The sequence below is a fragment of the Pipistrellus hanaki genome, assembly GCF_964339955.1.
Source record: "Pipistrellus hanaki genome assembly, chromosome: 10".
In the NCBI taxonomy this organism is placed as follows: Eukaryota; Metazoa; Chordata; class Mammalia; order Chiroptera; family Vespertilionidae; genus Pipistrellus; species Pipistrellus hanaki.
The window spans coordinates 1,113,494-1,124,479 of record NC_140512.1 but is presented as its reverse complement, the minus strand read 5'-3'; the positions used below and the strand labels follow the sequence as shown (position 1 = coordinate 1,124,479).

General features: G+C 71.8%; 1 long non-coding RNA gene across 1 annotated transcript; it reads left to right on the top strand.

Moving 5' to 3' along the window:
• Positions 1-1,018: 1,018 nt before the first annotated feature.
• On the top strand, positions 1,019-7,810 carry LOC311628787. Its single transcript, XR_014796069.1, has 3 exons — positions 1,019-1,056; positions 7,439-7,573; positions 7,764-7,810. It is a non-coding gene; the product is annotated as an uncharacterized lncRNA (long non-coding RNA).
• The last annotated feature ends 3,176 nt before the right edge of the window (positions 7,811-10,986 follow it).

Below are 10,986 nucleotides of genomic sequence, written 5' to 3'. Positions count from 1 at the left end.
CCGATCCATGATTCTCTCTCACCATGGATGGTTCTCTCTCTCTCCCTCTCCTTTCCTCTCCGAAGTCAATACAAACATTAAGAAAAAGAGAGGAGAGGAGGCCCAGTGCTGGGAGCAGCCGCGGGCGAGGAGGTCGGGAGGGCCCCCAGCCGCAGCAGTGTGGCTCCATCTGCCCCAAACCTCAGCCGGCACCGCCAAAGGTCTCTGATGACGCCACAGGCCCTCCCCAGCTCACATCCCTCCCATTCCACCCAGCTCATCTTTCAGTGGCATTTCACCCAGGCCCCCTCCCACGCCCCCCACCCGACACATCACTCCATTGGGCCCCCATCCAGGCTCCCCTCACTCACACAGCCCCCCGCCTGGGCCGTCCCACGCCTGCAGCCCTGCGCCTGCTCCCTCACGCTCCGCTTTGTGTGTTGTTTTTTTCCAAATCCTCACCAGAGGAAATGTTTTCATTGATTTTTAGAGTTAGATGACTGGAGAGAGAGAGACTCGTTATGTAGGAAACATCGATCGGTTGCCTCCCATACGCTCCCTGACCGGGAATCAAACCCAAGACTTCTGCTCTCCCAGACAGTGCTCCAACTGACCCAGCCGCTGCCTGCCGCCCGCACCCTCACCCTGCCGCCCTCTCTCAGCGATGGAGGGGGGCCGTGCAGGCCTCTAGGCTGTGTCAGACTCACCTGAGCCCCCAGCCCCTCCTTCTCAGAGGGAAACCCCAGCCCCAGGCCCAGCACCCCCTCCTGGGCCTGCTCCTCCTCACGAGAGCCCCGGCCTCACTGCTGTCCCGTGCAGGGCCTCCCAGCCCTTCCCCACGGCCCCCCCCACGCCCCCCCTCGGCCCCCCCCCACGGCCCTCCCCCACGCCCGCTGCACCTGGGCCTCGTCTCTGGCCTCAGCCTGAGGAGCCTCACCTGCCCCCACCCCGCCGGGAGGTGAGTCACAGGTGGCTTCAAACAGCTCAAATGTCACCCCCTCTTTGAGGAGTGCCTGCCCCCTTCCTGCCCGCCCCTCCAGGCGGCATGGCTCCTGTGAACTGGGCCTCCGTCTGGGGGTGAGGGCAGCTCCCCCAGACCCGGCCTGCCTGCCACCCTGCACACGGCGTCCTCCGCCTGTGTGCCCCCCGCCTGTGTGCCCCCCGCCTGTGTGCCCCCCGCCTGTGTGCCCTCCGCCTGTGTGTCCTCCGCCTGTGTGCCCCCCGCCTGTGTGTGCCCCCCGCCTGTGTGTGCCCCCCGCCTGTGTGTGCCCCCCGCCTGTGTGTGCCCCCCGCCTGTGTGCGCCCTCCGCCTGTGTGCCCCCCGCCTGTGTGTGCCCCCCGCCTGTGTGCGCCCTCCGCCTGTGTGCCCCCCGCCTGTGTGTGCCCCCCGCCTGTGTGTGCCCCCCGCCTGTGTGCCCTCCGCCTGTGTGCCCCCCGCCTGTGTGTGCCCCCCGCCTGTGTGTGCCCCCCGCCTGTGTGTGCCCCCCGCCTGTGTGTGCCCCCCGCCTGTGTGTGCCCTCCGCCCGTGTGTGCCCCCCGCCTGTGTGTGCCCCCCGCCTGTGTGTGCCCCCCGCCTGTGTGCCCCCCGCCTGTGTGTGCCCTCCGCCTGTGTGTGCCCCCCGCCCGTGTGTGCCCTCCGCCTGTGTGCCCCCCGCCTGTGTGTGCCCCCCGCCTGTGTGTGCCCCCCGCCTGTGTGTGCCCCCCACCTGTGTGTGCCCCCCGCCTGTGTGCGCCCCCCGCCTGTGTGCGCCCTGTGTGTGCCCCCCGCCTGTGTGTGCCCTCCGCCTGTGTGTGCCCCCCGCCTGTGTGTGCCCCCCGCCTGTGTGCCCCCCGCCTGTGTGCCCCCCGCCTGTGTGTGCCCCCCGCCTGTGTGCGCCCCCCGCCTGTGTGCGCCCCCCGCCTGTGTGCGCCCCCCGCCTGTGTGCGCCCCCCGCCTGTGTGCGCCCCCCGCCTGTGTGCGCCCCCCGCCTGTGTGCGCCCCCCGCCTGTGTGTGCCCCCCGCCTGTGTGTGCCCCCCGCCTGTGTGTGCCCCCCGCCTGTGTGTGCCCTCCGCCTGTGTGTGCCCCCCGCCTGTGTGTGCCCCCCGCCTGTGTGTGCCCCCCGCCTGTGTGTGCCCCCCGCCTGTGTGTGCCCCCCGCCTGTGTGTGCCCCCCGCCTGTGTGTGCCCCCCGCCTGTGTGTGCCCCCCGCCTGTGTGTGCCCCCCGCCTGTGTGTGCCCTCCGCCTGTGTGCCCCCCGCCTGTGTGTGCCCCCCGCCTGTGTGTGCCCCCCGCCTGTGTGTGCCCTCCGCCTGTGTGTGCCCCCCGCCTCTGTGTGCCCCCCGCCTGTGTGTGCCCTCCGCCTGTGTGTGCCCCCCGCCTGTGTGTGCCCCCCGCCTGTGTGCGCCCCCCGCCTGTGTGCGCCCCCCGCCTGTGTGCGCCCTCCGCCTGTGTGTGCCCCCCGCCTGTGTGCCCCCCGCCTGTGTGTGCCCTCCGCCTGTGTGTGCCCCCCGCCTGTGTGTGCCCCCCGCCTGTGTGCCCCCCGCCTGTGTGTGCCCCCCGCCTGTGTGTGCCCCCCGCCTGTGTGTGCCCCCCGCCTGTGTGCCCCCCGCCTGTGTGTGCCCCCCGCCTGTGTGTGCCCCCCGCCTGTGTGCCCCCCGCCTGTGTGTGCCCCCCGCCTGTGTGTGCCCCCCGCCTGTGTGTGCCCTCCGCCTGTGTGTGCCCTCCGCCTGTGTGCCCCCCGCCTGTGTGTGCCCCCCGCCTGTGTGTGCCCCCCGCCTGTGTGTGCCCCCCGCCTGTGTGTGCCCCCCGCCTGTGTGTGCCCCCCGCCTGTGTGTGCCCTCCGCCTGTGTGTGCCCACCGCCTGTGTGTGCCCCCCGCCTGTGTGTGCCCCCCGCCTGTGTGTGCCCCCCGCCTGTGTGTGCCCCCCGCCTGTGTGTGCCCCCCGCCTGTGTGTGCCCTCCGCCTGTGTGTGCCCCCCGCCTGTGTGTGCCCTCCGCCTGTGTGTGCCCCCCGCCTCTGTGTGCCCCCCGCCTGTGTGTGCCCTCCGCCTGTGTGTGCCCTCCGCCTGTGTGCGCCCCCCGCCTGTGTGCGCCCCCCGCCTGTGTGTGCCCTCCGCCTGTGTGTGCCCTCCGCCTGTGTGCCCCCCGCCTGTGTGCCCCCCGCCTGTGTGTGCCCTCCGCCTGTGTGTGCCCCCCGCCTGTGTGTGCCCCCCGCCTGTGTGCCCTCCGCCTGTGTGCCCCCCGCCTGTGTGTGCCCCCCGCCTGTGTGTGCCCCCCGCCTGTGTGTGCCCCCCGCCTGTGTGCGCCCCCCGCCTGTGTGCGCCCCCCGCCTGTGTGCGCCCCCCGCCTGTGTGCCCCCCGCCTGTGTGTGCCCCCCGCCTGTGTGTGCCCCCCGCCTCTGTGTGCCCCCCGCCTGTGTGTGCCCTCCGCCTGTGTGCCCCCCGCCTGTGTGCCCTCCGCCTGTGTGTGCCCTCCGCCTGTGTGCCCCCCGCCTGTGTGCCCCCCGCCTGTGTGCCCCCCGCCTGTGTGCCCTCCGCCTGTGTGTGCCCTCCGCCTGTGTGTGCCCCCCGCCTGTGTGTGCCCTCCGCCTGTGTGTGCCCCCCGCCTGTGTGTGCCCCCCGCCTGTGTGTGCCCCCCGCCTGTGTGCCCCCCGCCTGTGTGTGCCCCCCGCCTGTGTGTGCCCCCCGCCTGTGTGCCCCCCGCCTGTGTGTGCCCCCCGCCTGTGTGTGCCCCCCGCCTGTGTGTGCCCTCCGCCTGTGTGTGCCCTCCGCCTGTGTGTGCCCCCCGCCTGTGTGTGCCCCCCGCCTGTGTGTGCCCCCCGCCTGTGTGCGCCCCCCGCCTGTGTATGCCCCCCGCCTGTGTGCCCCCCGCCTGTGTGTGCCCCCCGCCTGTGTGTGCCCCCCGCCTGTGTGTGCCCCCCGCCTGTGTGTGCCCCCCGCCTGTGTGTGCCCTCCGCCTGTGTGTGCCCTCCGCCTGTGTGCCCCCCGCCTGTGTGTGCCCCCCGCCTGTGTGTGCCCTCCGCCTGTGTGTGCCCCCCGCCTGTGTGTGCCCCCCGCCTGTGTGTGCCCTCCGCCTGTGTGCCCCCCGCCTGTGTGCCCTCCGCCTGTGTGTGCCCTCCGCCTGTGTGCCCCCCGCCTGTGTGCCCTCCGCCTGTGTGTGCCCCCCGCCTGTGTGTGCCCTCCGCCTGTGTGTGCCCCCCGCCTGTGTGTGCCCCCCGCCTGTGTGTGCCCCCCGCCTGTGTGCCCCCCGCCTGTGTGTGCCCCCCGCCTGTGTGTGCCCCCCGCCTGTGTGCCCCCCGCCTGTGTGTGCCCCCCGCCTGTGTGTGCCCTCCGCCTGTGTGTGCCCCCCGCCTGTGTGTGCCCCCCGCCTGTGTGTGCCCCCCGCCTGTGTGCCCCCCGCCTGTGTGTGCCCCCCGCCTGTGTGTGCCCCCCGCCTGTGTGCCCCCCGCCTGTGTGTGCCCCCCGCCTGTGTGTGCCCTCCGCCTGTGTGTGCCCCCCGCCTGTGTGTGCCCCCCGCCTGTGTGCCCCCCGCCTGTGTGCGCCCCCCGCCTGTGTGCGCCCCCCGCCTGTGTGCGCCCCCCGCCTGTGTGTGCCCCCCGCCTGTGTGCCCCCCGCCTGTGTGCCCCCCGCCTGTGTGCCCTCCGCCTGTGTGCGCCCTCCGCCTGTGTGCGCCCTCCGCCTGTGTGCGCCCTCCGCCTGTGTGCGCCCTCCGCCTGTGTGTGCCCTCCGCCTGTGTGCCCTCCGCCTGTGTGTGCCCTCCGCCTGTGTGTGCCCCCCGCCTGTGTGTGCCCTCCGCCTGTGTGTGCCCCCCGCCTGTGTGTGCCCTCCGCCTGTGTGTGCCCTCCGCCTGTGTGTGCCCCCCGCCTGCGTGCCTTCCGCCTGCGTGCCCTCGCCTGTGTGTGCCCCCCGCCTGTGTGTGCCCCCCGCCTGTGTGTGCCCCCCGCCTGTGTGTGCCCTCCGCCTGTGTGCCCCCCGCCTGTGTGCCCTCCGCCTGTGTGCCCTCCGCCTGTGTGTGCCCTCCGCCTGTGTGCCCCCCGCCTGTGTGTGCCCCCCGCCTGTGTGTGCCCTCCGCCTGTGTGTGCCCCCCGCCTGTGTGCCCCCCGCCTGTGTGTGCCCCCCGCCTGTGTGTGCCCCCCGCCTGTGTGTGCCCCCCGCCTGTGTGTGCCCTCCGCCTGTGTGTGCCCCCCTCCTGTGTGCCCCCCGCCTGTGTGTGCCCCTCGCCTGTGTGTGCCCCCCGCCTGTGTGTGCCCCCCGCCTGTGTGTGCCCTCCGCCTGTGTGTGCCCTCCGCCTGTGTGTGCCCTCCGCCTGTGTGCCCCCCGCCTGTGTGCCCTCCGCCTGTGTGCGCCTTCCGCCTGTGTGCGCCCTCCGCCTGTGTGTGCCCTCCGCCTGTGTGCCCCCCGCCTGTGTGCCCTCCGCCTGTGTGTGCCCCCCGCCTGTGTGCCCTCCGCCTGTGTGTGCCCTCCGCCTGTGTGCCCTCCGCCTGTGTGTGCCCTCCGCCTGTGTGTGCCCTCCGCCTGTGTGCCCTCCGCCTGTGTGCGCCCCCGCCTGTGTGTGCCCCCCGCCTGTGTGTGCCCTCCGCCTGTGTGTGCCTTCCGCCTGTGTGCCCCCCGCCTGTGTGCCCTCCGCCTGTGTGTGCCCTCCGCCTGTGTGTGCCCCCCGCCTGTGTGTGCCTTCCGCCTGTGTGCCCCCCGCCTGTGTGCCCTCCGCCTGTGTGTGCCTTCCGCCTGTGTGCGCCCTCCGCCTGTGTGTGCCCTCCGCCTGTGTGCCCCCCGCCTGTGTGCCCTCCGCCTGTGTGTGCCCTCCGCCTGTGTGCCCCCCGCCTGTGTGCCCTCCGCCTGTGTGTGCCCCCCGCCTGTGTGTGCCCCCCGCCTGTGTGTGCCTTCCGCCTGTGTGCCCCCCGCCTGTGTGCCCTCCGCCTGTGTGTGCCTTCCGCCTGTGTGCGCCCTCCGCCTGTGTGTGCCCTCCGCCTGTGTGCCCCCCGCCTGTGTGTGCCCTCCGCCTGTGTGTGCCCTCCGCCTGTGTGTGCCCCCCGCCTGTGTGTGCCCCCCGCCTGTGTGTGCCCCCCGCCTGTGTGTGCCCTCCGCCTGTGTGTGCCCTCCGCCTGTGTGTGCCCTCCGCCTGTGTGTGCCTTCCGCCTGTGTGTGCCCCCCGCCTGTGCGCGCCCTCCGCCTGTGTGCCCCCCACCTGTGTGTGCCTTCCGCCTGCGTGCCCTCGCCTGTGTGTGCCCCCCGCCTGTGTGCGCCCCCCGCCTGTGTGCGCCCTCCGCCTGTGTGTGCCTTCCGCCTGTGTGCGCCCTCCGCCCGTGTGCGCCCTCCGCCCGTGTGCGCCCTCCGCCCGTGTGCGCCCTCCGCCCGTGTGCGCCCTCCGCCCGTGTGTGCCCTCCGCCCGTGTGTGCCCTCCGCCTGTGTGCCCTCCGCCTGTGTGCGCCCTCCGCCTGTGTGCGCCCTCCGCCTGTGTGCGCCCTCCGCCTGTGTGCCCTCCGCCTGTGTGTGCCCTCCGCCTGTGTGTGCCCTCCGCCTGTGTGTGCCCTCCGCCTGTGTGTGCCCGCCGCTGTGTGCCCCTGCCTATGGGTGTCCATCTCGGAACCAGGACTTGCCCCTCCTGGAGAGGAGAGCTGGGCGCCTGGGAGCCAGGGGACAGCATCGCCCACAGAAGGGACTCTGATGGACAGTTGGCCACTGTACCTGGGGTGGGGGCACCTCACCAGAGCTGGCCGGGGCATGTGTGTGTGTCTAAGTGTGTGTGTGTGTGTGTGTGTGTGTGCACGGCCCAGTCACTACTGCCACCCACTGGCCGTTTACCCGGCTTGCAGGCTGGGCTCCGGGAGGAAACCCTCATGTCACGGGAGGGTGATGCTATCCCGCTGCTCCCATTTCAGGGGGAGAAGCGTTACTCCAGGGGGAGAGGGAGGAATCTTCTCCCCGGCTTCCTCTCCGCGCTCGAACCCCAGCCCAAAGGCCACTGTCCACATGGCAGCTCCCGGCGACGCCGCCTGGCCTGCGGCCCCAGCGCCCTCGGCTGCTGAGACACCTGCCCAGGGAGGGGAGCCGCAGCCCCAGCCCCCAGGGCTCGGAGCGGGAGGAGGGAGAGGCGGGCAGGGGCCCAGGCCAGTGGGAAGACCGCGTGCAGGCCAGAGCACGCAGAGGGCAGCCGGCAGCGAGCCCCGGGAACGGCCCGGTGACCAATAGCTCACAAACACAAAGCTCCCTTCCCTGGCGCAGCTGCCTGGGACCCCGCGCCCTGCCGCACCCCGGTTCCAGAAACACCGCCTCCTTGCTCCGCTCAGCACCGTGCCCGCAGCGGCTGCAGAAAGTCACACAGTGTCCACGCAGGGCGGGCCGCGTGTCTGCCACTGCTCTGCCCACGTTACCAGCTTCCCTCCCACGCCGTGTCCGGGCCCTGAGCACAACCAGGGGCCTCGGGGACGCCGATACTCCCCCTCCCCAACTCGCACACACAGCCCCTCCCTCTCCGTCCGAAGGCGGCAGGCAGCAGGGAGTCTGAGCCGGGCTCCGGCCTCCGAGGCGCCAGCAGCCAGTTCCCTGAGCGCCTCCCAGGCTGCCTGGGCCAAGCAGCGGGCGGCCACGAGGCGGTGCCTGGGCTCCAGGTGGAAGGGGTGAGGATCAGGCAGAAAGAGGGGCCGAGCCTGGGGGAGGGCCCTGCTTTGCCCTCGATGGGCTCGGGGGACGCCCCAGCAGGCCACGCAGGAGACTCGTTCGTTCATTCGTTCATTCATTCATTCCTTCCTTCCCTCCGACACAGTCACTGACCCTCATTCATTCATTCCCTCCCTCCCTCCCTCACAGGCAGTCACTGACCCTCCTCCGCAGGCAGGAAGTGACCAGAGCTTCGGGTGGGCGTGTGATGACCGGGACAGTCGCACATGGAGCTCACACAGCGGGTTACTGGGCTGGGCGCAGCCGGCTTCCCGGGAAAGGGGCCTCGGGGCAGAGGGGGGTGGCGTGGAGGGTGCATGTGGGGCTTGGGGGGTGGGAGCTCATGGTGGAGAAGGGAGAAGAAGGCTCTGAGCTGCCGGGCCAGTGCTGGGCAGTGTCCCCCACCCTCTTTGGCCCCTTGAGTGTCCTAACGCCACTTCTTGCAAACAGACTCGCCCAGGCTGAGAACCGCCGTCTGCGCACGAGCCACAAAGTTTCAATCACATTGTATGTGAGTGCCTGCACGTGGCTCGCGTGCCGCCGTTTGCCGACCACTGAACTAGGGGACTGAGACCTCGAGGGTGTGAATGTGAAGTGTGTTCTCCCTGCTTGTCTTTTTTAAATATGTTTTTATTGATGTCTGAGAGGAAGGGAAAGGGAGAGAAACATCAATGATGAGAGAGAATCACGGATCGGCTGCCACCTGCATGCCCCACACTGGGGATCGAGCCTGCACCCCGGGCCTGTGCCCGGATGGGAATCGAACCCTGACCTCCTGGTTCCCAGTGCGTTAAGCACTGAGCCACCCGGCCAGGCACCTCCCTGTGCGTTCCCAGGAGGTCAGGGTGCAGGCTGGGGCTGCGGCTCCTCTGGCTGCACTCAGCACCCGTCGGGGTGATGAGCGAGACCAGAGGCAGGTCCCTCCGCGGGAAGCGTGTCTGCAGCGGGCCCGGCCAGAACAGATCGATACCTGGCCCTGCTCCCGCCAGCCGCTCGGGCCTCGGGGCAGGTGCCAGGGGACAGCGGCGGATGGTTCTGGAGCCAGCTGTGGGTGAGTTATGACTTGTCTCGGTGCTTCCTGCTTTCGGTTGGGACGGGAGCGGGAGCGCCGGCTGCCAGGAAGCCTGCCCGCGGTTTTACCGGCCGGGCTAATTTAGGAAGCGCGGGAAACCTCGCAGAAGCCCCGGGAAAGTTCCACCTGGCGTTCCTGCTCAGAGTTCCCTCGTTACAAACCTCAGTGACATCTGGCCGCCGGCGGGCTTATCTCGGCCCCGCACGGCATCTTCCCGCCGGCAAGTCCGGCCCAGGCTGCACGGCCCCGGCCCAGGCTGCACTGCCACCGGCCCAGGCTGCAGGCCACCGGCCCAGGCTGCACGGCACCGGCCCAGGCTGCAGGCCACCGGCCCAGGCTGCACTGCCACCGGCCCAGGCTGCAGGGCACCAGCCCAGGCTGCACTGCCACCGGCCCAGGTTGCAGGCCACCGGCCCAGGCTGCACAGCCAGGTGGTGGTCGCCGGGCAGGGATGCGATGGGCCTTCTGCCGGCTCCGGGCCCCCTTCCACCCCCAAGGGCGCTGTCCTGCGAGAGGGCATCGTGTATCCATCCCTCCAGGGAGACCTTCGGTCAGGCAGGCCAGTCACTTACCCAACATCCCAGCCGGTCAGCTCGTTGGAAAACGACGCCTCTTGAAGGGGACACAGCTCTTCCTGTCGGGGGAAGTGTAAGGTCCTCTGTCACACAGGAAGCACACGTGTGACCTAATTAAGGTGACCAGACGTCCCGCTTTTGGAGGGATAGTTCAGATTTTTAACAATTTGTCCCGTGTCCCACGGTGTTTTAAATTGTGCCTGTTTTAAAGGACAAATTGTCCAAAATCGGGACTGTCCCTCCAAAAGTGGGACGTCTGGTCACCTTACCTTAGGTCTAAGCTCGGCCTGGCGCCGTGGGCCCGGTGTCCCCGTGAGTTTCGGCCCTGGCTGCTCGGAGCACCTGCCCCCCCTGGGCCCCTCCCTGCTCCCCCATGGCTCCCCCTCCTGAGGCCTCGTCCAAAGGCCCCGCAGGAGAAGCCTGTCCTTCCCTCTCCCAGGCCTCTCAGCAGGACACGCGGACCTTCCCGAGCTCGCCACTGTCTCCCTGGGAGCTGCCACCCGCCGGGTCCGCCCACGGAGGCCGGGCCCACGGAGGCCGGGCCCACGGAGGCCCAGCCGGTGCCCACCCGCCGGAGGCCCGTGGCGGAGCAGTGCGTGGCGAGGGGCGGGGAAGGCAGTGGGTGGAGCGCAGACCCGGTCAGCGCGGGCATGAGGTTCAGCTGAGGCCCGAGGCTGGGCCCGGGGGCTGGGCCTGGGGACTGGGCCGGGGGGGCTGGGCAGGGGGCTGGGCTGGGCCGGGGGGCTGGGCTGGGGGGCTGGGCGGGGGGCTGGGCCGGGGGGCTGGGCTGGGGGGCTGGGCGGGGGGCTGGGCCCGGAGGCTGGGGCGGGGGGCTGGGCCCGGAGGCTGGGTCGGGGGGCTGGGCCCGGAGGGTGGACCCGGGGGGCTGGGCTGGGGGGCTGGGCCCGGAGGCTGGTCCCGGGGGGCTGGACCTGGGGGGCTGGGTCCGGGGGGCTGGGCCTGGAGGCTGGGCCCGGAGGGTGGACCCGGAGGCTGGGCCCGGAGGCTGGGCCCGGAGGGTGGACCCGGGGGGCTGGGCCCGGAGGGTGGACCCGGGGGCTGGGTCCGGAGGCTGGGCCCGGAGGCTGGGCCCGGAGGGTGGACCCGGGGGGCTGGGCCCGGAGGGTGGACCCGGGGGCTGGACCCGGGGGCTGGGCCCGGAGGCTGGGCCGGGAGGCGGCGGCCTGAGGGAGGCCCGGGTGGGGCTGCAGGGTGCTGTGAGGTGGTGCGGACTCGTGGGGGACCAGTGGGATGCCCCCTGTCCTTACGAACGGGCCTCGGTGTCCTCCATGAGGCAGAGCGCGAAGGAGGAGGCGCACACGGCGCTGCGGACGCCCCACGGCTGCACGTGACCCACGCCTGACGCTGAAAACGCGCCACTGCGCCTCCGCCACACGGCGCCGGCCGAGCGGAGCCGAGGGGAGCCGAGCGGAGCCGAGCGGAGCCGAGCGGAGCCGAGTGGATCCGAGCGGAGCCGAGATGAGCCGAGACGAGCCGAGCCTGGCCCAGCGGAGCCGAGTGTAGCCGAGCCCGGCCTGGACCAGTGGAGCCGAGCCGAGCCGAGCCGAGCAGAGCTTGGCCGAGTTGGCTGGGCTAAGTTTGGCTCAGTGGGTAGGGCAACTGGGGCCTGGTCAGTTTGGGGCCTGGCCAGTTTGGCTCAGTGGGTAGAGCAACTGAAGGGTCCGGCTTTGATTGCGGTCAAGGGCCCATACCTTGGTTGCATGCT